Raw genomic sequence first — 11,442 nt, 5'->3', positions numbered from 1 at the left:
TATTATTTTGGTTAAGTTATACACTGCCAGCATTCATCCTATAATAGACTTTTGTGTTTTTTTTTTTTTTTTTGCATGTTTGGAATTTCACATTTGAAGGCACTTGGGCATATCCAGAAAACCTTTACTAGACAGCAGATATCAGAAGATCAGACAGTTGCCATATAGCAGGAAACTTAAAATATATTTCTATTTATTCTATAGAGTATAGACATTTAAGAGGGAGACTTAATCATAATCCATAAATGTTTACATGATGTTGCAATGCCTGCTATTCTAAGCATTTACTTTATTAAACATAATTCCTGTACTAGAAATAATAATTTCACTATCAGTTTATCCACTGTCAGACTTTTATTAAATTACTTTTACTTCATAGAACATGAAAGCTATGGAATTCCTTATGTCTACACATAAAATGTGCAACAGAATTAAAGACATTTAAGGACTTACTGGATCCCTGGTTTAGGAACATTTTTTGCAACAGGGTCTTTAATTAAGCAAACTGTTAATGACCTGCTTAAGTACAGAGTTTGGTAATAATATAAATGGATCAGTGAATAATTATTCATCTTACTTAAAATGTCTAACAGATATTTCTTGTGAGGTAACTTGAATGCAACAAACAAAACAATTAATATTCAACATTATCTTTGTTTTTAACAAGACTTAGTTTATATAAGATACATTGTTATCAGGTGACAGCCTGAAGAATTAACAGAAAATATTGATCTTATTTATAAACTTGCACACTGAATATGAAAAGACAAGTCCAAAAATATCCACTATATTTACTTCTCATGAACCATGGGCATTACATATTACAACAAAACCAGGGTGATATGCAGCTTTTGTTGAATGGGTCATATATGAATTATAACATCATTAATATAATTTTGTATTGTTTCGTAAAGGGGATGCATGTTTTGCAATAATTCATAATCTTTTCCATACATTTTTATCTTCAAGTGAATTGGCATACTTTACCCGAACAGAAAAAAGCAGAAGAGAATCACTATAGGTAACCCTCAAAAACAAAGTATAAACAATTGAAAGAGTCCTTTGAGAAACTAATGTTTGTTTAAATGTTTGCAAGTGAAGGTATATCTTTGGGAGACACTATCATTTGTATAACTCTCAAAATGAAATTTTCAGTAATGAAGACAAAGCAAATTCTATCCAAACTGTGTGTGTGTCATTAATTTCTTTTGCCGAACTGAAATTGCCATTATTAAAATTATAGAAAGATGCATTTTAAAAGAAGTACTGGCAGCTGACCATTTAATTAATTAATACGATACAAAGATGACATGCTAAAGATATAAAACATAAAAGTTTACTAAGATCAATAACTTTGATTAATCTTTGAAAAATAGCAATTAAATCAGTGAACTGACAAAATTTAAAGCTAGATACAATATTTTTTCAAAGAAAATATGTGTCCTATAAATAATAAATTGTGTCAGTTTTTTTTTTAGTAGCCGGTGCTAATAGAGTAAATAAGGGATTTATAATACTTAAATCAGCTGATTTAATAAATGCTCCTAAATGTTATCAAGGAGATTACCTTATTGTAATTTTAAATGCAATAATACAGATGACCCAATTTTAACTTTGAATATTTTTGCACTTTTGCTGGTCAAGTACAATTTATTGCTTCTCTATTCAGTTTACTGTCTAGATTTAAACCTATTGTTTTATAATTGCTGGAGAATATAATTTTGTGATTTATCCAAACAAGGGCAAATTGCCTCAAAAAAGTTAAACTGTTTAATGAAAATTTTAGTAAAATGTTTTATTCAAGTTTATGGATATCCACAACTTTATTAACTCTTAAAGGTAATTATATTTAGATTACAAGCAGATTACTTTTTCTTCAGTATAAAACAATTTTAATCTGTACCATCTTCCTATCTACCTTCCTATCTACTTTTGGAGAGTTTAATCAAGCAATAAACCCTTTAGCAGGCAGATCTAATCCATCACCTGAAAGCCTTAAAAGGGCTTTACTCTTCTGCAGAAATATATGAAAGATACTGGGCTACTAGATCATGAAATGGTATGCTTCCTGAAATAATGTAATAGACTTAAACCACTCCAAAGTCTTCTCAAAGTAGCAGAGTAGGTTAGTTCTTAGTCTTAGAAATTACAACTTATTGTTACATAAACTGAAATAAAATTCATTCATCTAATTCTGATATCAGCATTTTATCAAAAAATACCTAATGATCCAGGAATTTCAAAACATTTACATTTTACACCACTTATCAGAGCAGTCTAAATGCTCAAAGTGCATTTTTTATAAATATGCAAGCATAGACATTTTACAACTTAATCTCTCTAAACGTTGTGCAAACAAGAAACTGACAAGCTAAAACAGAAAATAAGTAAAACGTGTGTAATCATAAGCTAAAAAACATCACATGTAAAGTACAATAAAGCACAATTTAAAAAGAGTCAATTATGTAAAAAAATGGTAAATAAGAATTTTAATCTGACAGCAAGTGAAAGAAGTTGAATCACAAGTCAAAATACTTTATTCAAACAAAAGATGAATTTCAATGAAGTACACAACAATAAAATGTACACATAAAGAATTAATTGTGTAATGCGAGCAAATACGAATCAAAAGCTGACAGCCCAGATGATAAAAGGCTACACCCTGCTAATGAGCTTCATTTAATGGTGCTGGGTTTGCTTCTTCCATTTACCTACTCTGCAAGTCTGAACAAGTAATTTAACCAGGATACTTCTCCCATGCCACTGCTGAAAATGAACCACAGGCCAGTTAACAAAACAAACAAACCAATATATAACTAAATTCCTTTATGAAGCATGTAACTGTCTAAAGATGGAGCGATTTTTAAACCCTGAATACACCTGGGCTTGTTATCTGAAGTCATCTTGACTTCTCCGGAACAAAAGCGCTCATCAGTTTACGGCCAAAATAAAGACTTATCTTATTAGCCTTTTCTTTTAACTTTTATATTAAACTTTTGAATATTTGAAGTTTTTAGCTTGGACTGCCTGGTTACTTAACTGCCTAAAGTTTCCTCGTGGCCACTGTGTTTGATTTATTTAGTGTGTCATGTTAGTTCTGGTTTATTTAAGATGGTTATCTTAACTGCTTCAAGAATGAAAACTTTTGGAAGGAGGTCTGAAAAGAAGCAAGTTGACTTGAGGGAGAGACGGAGCAGTGATGCACATACTTAGGTTAATTATGGATACATTTGAAAATACAAGCTGGAGTAATGGTGCGCATGTTTAGGTTAAATACAGATAAATCTGAAAATGCAAGGTGGAGCAATGGTGTGCATTAATCCTTCAATATTTTCATTAATTATTGGAAACAAAATCAGCAAGGTAAGGTGTTTGCAAGATATCATTGATTGAAGTATGAGCACAGTTGTAGCAAAATCAAATTATTTAATATCTCTGCATTATCTTACAACCAACCCAGGAAAAATCCTTGCACACCAATGAAACCATATTAAATGAATTTGCAGGGCTTTCTGTTCTCAAAATCCAGCCTTACATAATGGAAATGCTACTTATAAGCAGGTCAGTTAAACATAAGGAAAAGCAGAAGGGCATTGGCCCCTGTGTATGGAACAAAAGGTGAGAAATAGATTTCTTATTCTTGATGATTATTCTAAAGCAACTGAGTTAACCAAAAAAAATGATTTTTTCTATACGTAATCATCCTCAAAACTACTTCCCTACCTCTTCAGAACAGCAGTTTTTAACTTAATGTTTTAGCAACAATTGCTAAGTTTTTAAGATGCATTCTAATTGTGTTACACAGTAAATGGTAAGCAAAATACAAACATGACTTTTTCTATAGAGAGAAAGGGAAACGTGCCATTTCACAATATAAACATTAATGCAATTGTGAAATAGAAGGCTTATGTTTAGCAGACCTTCTTTATGCAGCTTATGCAAACAATAATACATTAAGAAATGCTAAATCACTTGTAAAGGAAAGGGTAAAAGTAGAAGCTGACATGGTTAAATCTATGTCATTTAGTAACTCGCACCCTATTCAGCATAACACAGATATTACATGTGTCTGCGGTGTCAGGCATCATAACACCCCTGGGCAGGCGTTAATTACACATTAACACATACGCCGTTGGGTATTATTGCTTGTGTAACAGACACATATATACATCCAGTGGTATCTATAACACGATACTATCAGTGTGAAATGCCTTAGTGGATTTACAGAAATCTTACTAGCCTGCATCCGGAGGCTATCTGGTAGTATTTGCAGTTAAGAACTCCAGTACATGGATGGGAAATGTTAAGAGCTATCCCATGTTAAAAGATTCATTTCTAGTAAATGAAGTAAATAGAGTTAATAAAAAAAAAGATTTAAAGCATTTTTCCCCTGAAGAACTATTACAGAATAACAGCTATTTAATAATTTACTAATGTCAACTTCTTTCCCATATAATTTACTTTCCAGTCAATGGATAACACCTTTCCTAAAAGCACTGTTTTCTGAATTGCAATGCATAATCTTCTATGGTTAGCAGAACTAATATTCCATACAATGTGAAGAAAATGACTTTGGAGAATACTAGTTTTAACAGAGCGAGAATAAAAGCTATTAAATAATTTATAACGTTCTCCCCTATGTCATTTACTTCCCAGTCTATAATTTTCTAGAGTTTCACAAATGGTAACCTCTAAAATGTTTATTTGATCAATGTAAAACTAATGGTATGAGGAGTACAACAAGCCTGAAAACTGTAAAAAAATGTTATAACATTGTGATCCTTTTATAAAACTCATTAGAAATCATTTTATAGTCTTTATTTTCAAGCAATGTACCACCATGAGTAGCCCCCATGGATGGGAACACCCATGCCAGTTACTTTGTTTTGAACATACAATCTCACATTAAATTAATAAAGTTTATAAAGAATAAGATTAAACAAGGTGAGGCACAATATGAGGTTGTTGTTGCCACAGCTTTATGCCTTTTGTTATAAGTAAATCCTGTATACCAAATGTAATAATTAGTTTTAATACAACAGCTCCTATGGCATTGGTGGATCCTGGAGTCTTCGTAGACTGAGTCTTATGGTCAAAAATCTAAAAGGCCGGAGCTGCTTTGGTGAATATTATCACCTGTAACAATTAGCCTAAAGGCAGTATATATAATACTTATGAATTTTTGATAGCCCATATAAATGTGTAAACATTTATGCCTGGATAACTATGAATACAATCTCTATGGGAGGGAACAAACAAGCAATTTAACAGCTCATAAGTCCATTGCACACTTCACAAAAACAATGCTTACTTCACTACAATTATCACTTAACATGGCCAATACACTGCAGTCATAACATTCTGTATCCATCAAGATCATCATACCTCTTTTTTGGGGTTTCTTTGTTATGATTGCCATGTAATAAAACTAATTTCCTTATGAGAAAGCCTACTGCAGCAATGTGGCTGGTCAGTCCATAAAATGTAATTATTGTTCATAGACTTCAACTTTACTATAGAGCGATGGCTAGGCATAAGTCCAATTTCCCAGAAATGAAAGGGAATCTGCATCCTTTTCATAATGAAATAATAGCTTTAAACTGATACTTTTAATGAAAAATTTGAATCTAAAAGGAATTCACCATATCAAGTTTTGATTTATAAACAAATGCCATTCCTCACTGCAACAAGCATTACTGATAATTTTTTATACAAACATCTTTATTAAATTACAACTTATGATATAGGCAATCATACGTTTATTTAAATGAAAACAAACCATACTGGCATAACCCCAGCTGCAAGCATTTTACATCACAAACCATAATGACATAATCCTAGTTGCAAACATTATACATCACTTGTAATCTACCTAATCATTGTCAGTTAAACATTACATAACATAGCTCATTCAAGACCTGTATTCTTTTAAACCGCATTTCTACCCTTTATGCATTGTCCCTACAATTCCCATTTTTCCTATGTAATTTGCTCCTACCCCTTTTTAAAGGTACCAATTCCAGTTGTTTTATCGCTGTTACAATATTCACTACTTCTAGTACATTTGATTTAGACTTTGATTTCCATTTCCTAGTAATTGCTTTTTTGGCAGCCACCATAATTAACTCAGCAAGGCCTTACTATACCTAGGCAATTGTGATTCTGTATCATACTTCAAAAAAATAATTTCTTTGGTTATACTAATTTGCTTACCCAGCATCTCCCGCAGAGTAGTCTGCAGAGAATTTTAGTGTGACAACTGATTAAACTCCCAGAAAATATGTTCCCAATTATTTTCCTTCCCTATCACACCCCCATTTGCCATCTCCCTGAGGAAAAATTCTCTGGACTCTACTTGGGGCATAAAAATATCTATGCAAACATTTCCAAGCAAAAATCCTAAATCTTCTAAATTTTGCTGCATATTTGGGAGACATACAACATGCAGGAATGGGCGTTCCTTCGCTGAAGGTTGTGCGTTAGGCCCAGCAAGTCAGTATGTAAAAATCTACTGCCAATCATTAGCGGACCGGAGTTCCGCTGTGGTGACCCCTAACCGGGAAAAGCTGAAAGACACAAACAAACATATAGCCTCCCATTCTTTCTTTGTGAATTGCTTATCTAGTTCTCTCTTCCCAATCCTTTCTAACCTCCTCTGATTGATTCTTATGGTTATCATGCAATATTTTATATGCTATACTAATTATTCCCTTTTTAATGGCAGCTTCTGTTCGAGATTCTACTAAAAACTCTACCAGTGTTGGTCTTTCATTTAGGACCCCCCTATTTCTTTCTCTTTGCCTATACTGTGATATCAATCCATGACAGGGAAGGCAATCACTAACCTAGTGTCCAAATAAATTATTGGTTTCTTCCCATTCTATTACCTTTCCCTCTCTAGTTATTTGATCCTAATACCTTGGTTCCTTTGCCAGTTATTTCCAATAAATTGCAGCCCCCTCTTTCCTATTGTTTGTATCCCTAATTGCAGTCATCCCTATAGGCAAAATCTCCTTTCTCCATCCCTGTGTTGGCTTAGTTCTTAGAATACTTTCTGATACTTTATGAATATAATATTCTGTATGATTATTGTTTTCTCCTTAAAGGTCTGCATTCAAAATCCCAGTCTCTGCTTGTTTCGTGAGCTTCCCCCATTTCATTATCATGCGTTTCCACTTTGAATTATAGATTTCTGCTTGTGCTATGTATAGGAGCCTTAACTGTGTATTCCTGAAATACCCCATTCAAATTGGCTAATCCCAATCTGCCTTGCTCTTTTGGAAGAATCAGCTTTATGCCACCTTGACTCTTGCCATCTTCCCCTCCCAGATAAAATCCTTCAGCTGTTTAATTGCTACCCACTGATCATTTTTAAAGATATATTTAATTCAGACCCATTTAGTTATAAAATGTCTGTACCCTTTGTTCTACTGCTGACAGTAAAAAGCTCTCCTTTTAATAAGGTTTAAGCTTGACCTTCAAAAACGTAAAACTTTAAACTGTCCAGATTTTTGCCTCATATTTTTAGTCTGTTTCTGATAAACTGGTGTTTTCTTACAAATCACTGTGGATAGTCAGAAATGATTAGACATTTAAGCTTCAGACTTCATACCCTTCAGAAAATTCATGCTAATGCAAAACCTCAAATTCTTTTCTAAATTCGTAGGAGCAATATTTAAAAATGTTTCCTGTGTTCAGGCCTTTGTCCCCCCATTATTTATTGCTTTGTCCAGATTTCTTGCTGTAAGAGGTTGACAGGTATTCAAATAATACTAAACACAATCACAAAACTCTTTCTTTTATTATTGGAAATGCATCAACACCCCCTCATAACCTAATTTGCTTAGAATAAATGAATGTATAAAGTACACTTTCCCCATAATATATTTTAATACCATTCACATACGTGTACTGTTGCCCGCATGTATGATTTGGCAAAATTTTACGCCGGATGGCCTTCCTGACGCAACCCTCCCCATTTATCTGGGCTTGGTGGAGATGTGCTTTAGAGAGAAGAGGAATGAAGGTCAACAGGACTAAAACAGAATATGTTTGCGTGAATGAGATGGAGGATAGAGGAATGGTGAGGATGCAGGGAGTAGAAGTGGCGAAGGTGGATTAGTTTAAATACTTGGGATCAACAGTTCAGAGTAATGGTGAATGTGGAAGAGAGGTGAATAAGAGAGTATAGGCAGGGTGGAGTGGGTGGAGAAGAGTGTCAGGAGTGATTTGTGGCAGATGAGTACTAGTAAGAGTGAAAGGGAAGGTCTAACAAGAAGGTAGTGAGACCAGCTACGTTATATGGGTTGGAGACAGTGGCATTTACAAAAAGGCAGGAGTCAGAGCTGGATGTGGCAGAGTTAAAGATGTTAAGATTTGCACTGGGTATGACGAGGGTGGACAGGATTAGGAATAAGTATATTAGAGGGTCAAGCCCAGGTTGGAAGGTTTGGAGACAAAGCCAGAGAAGCAAGATTACATTGGTCTGGACATGTGAGGAGGAGGGATGCAGAGTATATTGGGAAAAAAATGCTAAGAATGAAGCTGCCAGGTAACAGAAAAAGAGGAAGGCCTAAGATAAGGTTTATGGATGTGGAGAGAGAGAGGACATGCAGGTGGTTGGTGTGACAGAGCAAGATGCGGAGGACAGGAAGAAATAGAAACAAATGATCTGCTGTGGTGACCCCTAACAGGAGCAGCCGAAAGAAGAAGACCATTCACATACCTGCCGTATATCTTTTATTTCTTCTGTTACTTCTGTCTGCTGATAATGTATTGCTTATTTTCTAGATCTAATCCCTAAAGCACTTACCTCCATCCTACAAAATGCTCTCCTCCTGTTTCCATCGCATCTCCATCACATATAGTCTTTATTCATAGTTAGTACTAGCCTTCTACACTCATCGCTGCCTCTTTCATTCACATCTTATTTTTCATTATAAAACTAAGATTATCTGCATAAATCATAAATAGTGGCACACACAGCCTTCAGTTATTTCTCACTTTGCCTCTTCTACACTTGTCAGACAATTCATAATGACCCAATTGATTACTATAATAAAAAAAATCACTTATTGGACATCCTTTTTATTTTGTTGGGTGACACTAGGGTATTTGGACCTAATTCAAGCTTTCTGGATTACCTTTGCTTTCTGTAACTGCAATCTTGATATTCACCAAAACAAGTGGCTTCATCTCTTCAAACATTTTAGCCTCATCTCCTGCTGCCATATTTGTACAAGTCAAATAATTAAAAATATCTTCCTGCATGTTATGTCAAATAACTTTTCTTCCTGTGATTCCCACCATAGCATCAAGCCAGTTCATACTTGGATTTCTATCATAATTGCTGTACCAGAACATCTAGCCAGTTCATACTTGGATTTCTATCATAATTGTTATACCAGAACATCTAGCCATTTCAACTCTATTCCTCTCCCTCATTGCCCTCTTAATTGTTTCTACTTTTTAGCATTCAAACAACTTTGTCTTCCAGACATCTTCAAATTCTGCTTATGGCACCATTGATGCACCATTAATCTCCTGACTTCATTTTGATTTAACATTCACAGAAACTATATTACGTTACCTTTTTCCTTTTTGTCCAGTTCTCTTTATCTCATGTTGCAATTCCTCCTCCTTACTCTGTCTGCAACGGAATCCTGCTCTCGCCTTAACTCACTCTCCTTCATTAACTGCCAACAATTCATATTTATTGTGAATTTCAACATTAAACATCTCATTCCCTTATTTGATCAGAAACCAAAAATACTTCCAACACCAAGGTACAGGAATTTTAAAGTAACACAGAAAAATGCTGGTGTGGGCTAGTATCACATTTTAATTACTTGCATGGATGGAAAAAAAAGCACTAAACTTATAAATTAAGTTCTATGTTACTAGCCCTGATCATTTTTTGTTTGTGTTTCTCATCATGCCCTTCACATTTTCCCCATTATCATGCACTGTTGCATTTTGCACAGCAATATTTTCATTCATGTCAACAAACATTCTCTATAATAACACCGTCATTTTCTCCTTCACTTCATTTATTTAATTAATTATATATTCCTGCAGCATTAGGCAATCAAGCTATAAATAACCTGCAAATAATGTTTGGCTCTTAATTGAATTTCCATGCGCCCATACTGGGAACACCTTCTTTTTGTAAAGTTTTAAATTAAATTTGACAAGTACTTTCAAATAAAAAAAATATTCTGGCTGCCCCCAATACTTTCACTGGTTGCTTTTTTCACTTACCATAACACTTGATAAATGCAATACTTTTCATTCTTCAAACTGTAATGAATCCTGCACTTTCCAAACTCAGTTCTACATTTTATATTTATCTTTTATTTTCTTAAACTCACTGAGAACAGTCTGAGAAAAAAAAAGTCTTTTGTTCGTTTTCTGAAACCTCCATGGTTCTGAATGGCACTGATAGTTTTGTTTTTAATTTGCACATTTGTTTGTATAAATGCTTAGTCCTTCAACAGTACACAGAGACATTTTATTTCAGTCAATATTAAACCTCTCTGCTATAGAAAACATCGGTTTACATTATATTACTGCTGTGGATCAAATCACATACCAGTTCATTGACTAATATTTTTAAGCAATAGGTTGCTTTCTTTCAATGATTTTAAAAACATATATTTCCACTGACACCTTCTGTCCACTTGCAGTTACAGTTGCAGATGACCTGTGTGAATTCTCAGTGTACAGTAAATCACAGTCATCACTTCCTTGCTGCTTGTTCGGTTACCACAATCCTCCTTTGTGTGCTACTACAGTCCACTTCCATCTCCTTATCTGGCACCAGAGAAAAAAAATAGAATTTACCTGGTGTCTTGGTCCAATTTCTCCTAGTCAGTATGAATATCAGTTAGGGTTTCCCTTAAAAATAGGCCATGGGCCTGGTGGGACTGAACCAGTCAAACATAATAAAAATATATATATGGATTAAATCCATTTTAAAACAGACTGTCATGAACATATTTGTTCAGTACCCATCAACACTGAAAGTCTGCCAGAAATTCTTTATGGACAACAAATTGATTCACTTTTAGAATAAACCATGTACCCATGCATTACCACATAGGTGGCAGTACACTAAACACTGAAAGTGTGATGAGAGACTTAGAGACACGGGTGGACAGTGGTCTCACCTTCGATAGCCACATCACCACAACAGTCAGGAAATCCTATGTGGCACACCTCATCACTAAGGACTTTTCATCCAGAAAAAAGAAGGTCATTGTCCCACTGTACTCATCCCTCATTAGACCCATTATAGAGTACAATGCCCAGTTTGGTATATACCTCACAAGACATCTGCAACAGCTGGAAAGGCTGCAGAAATACCTCACTAAAAGAATCACAGGCCTAAAGCAGATGCCATATGCTGACCACCTAAAAAAAACTCCAGCTATACTCTGTGGC

The 11,442-nt window shown here is 34.4% G+C and overlaps 1 protein-coding gene across 1 annotated transcript in view; it reads right to left on the bottom strand.

The window, feature by feature from the left end:
• The window catches only part of LOC122787874 (granulocyte colony-stimulating factor receptor-like), a 335,697-nt gene that overhangs the window by 24,456 nt on the left and 299,799 nt on the right, over nucleotides 1-11,442 (bottom strand). The window lies entirely within an intron of this gene.

This window comes from Protopterus annectens, chromosome 13.part0, assembly GCF_019279795.1.
Source record: "Protopterus annectens isolate FY-2018-M chromosome 13.part0, PAN1.0, whole genome shotgun sequence".
NCBI classification, from domain to species: domain Eukaryota; kingdom Metazoa; phylum Chordata; order Ceratodontiformes; family Protopteridae; genus Protopterus; species Protopterus annectens.
Note: the sequence above shows the minus strand (reverse complement) of the source record. Positions and strands in the feature narration are given on the sequence as shown.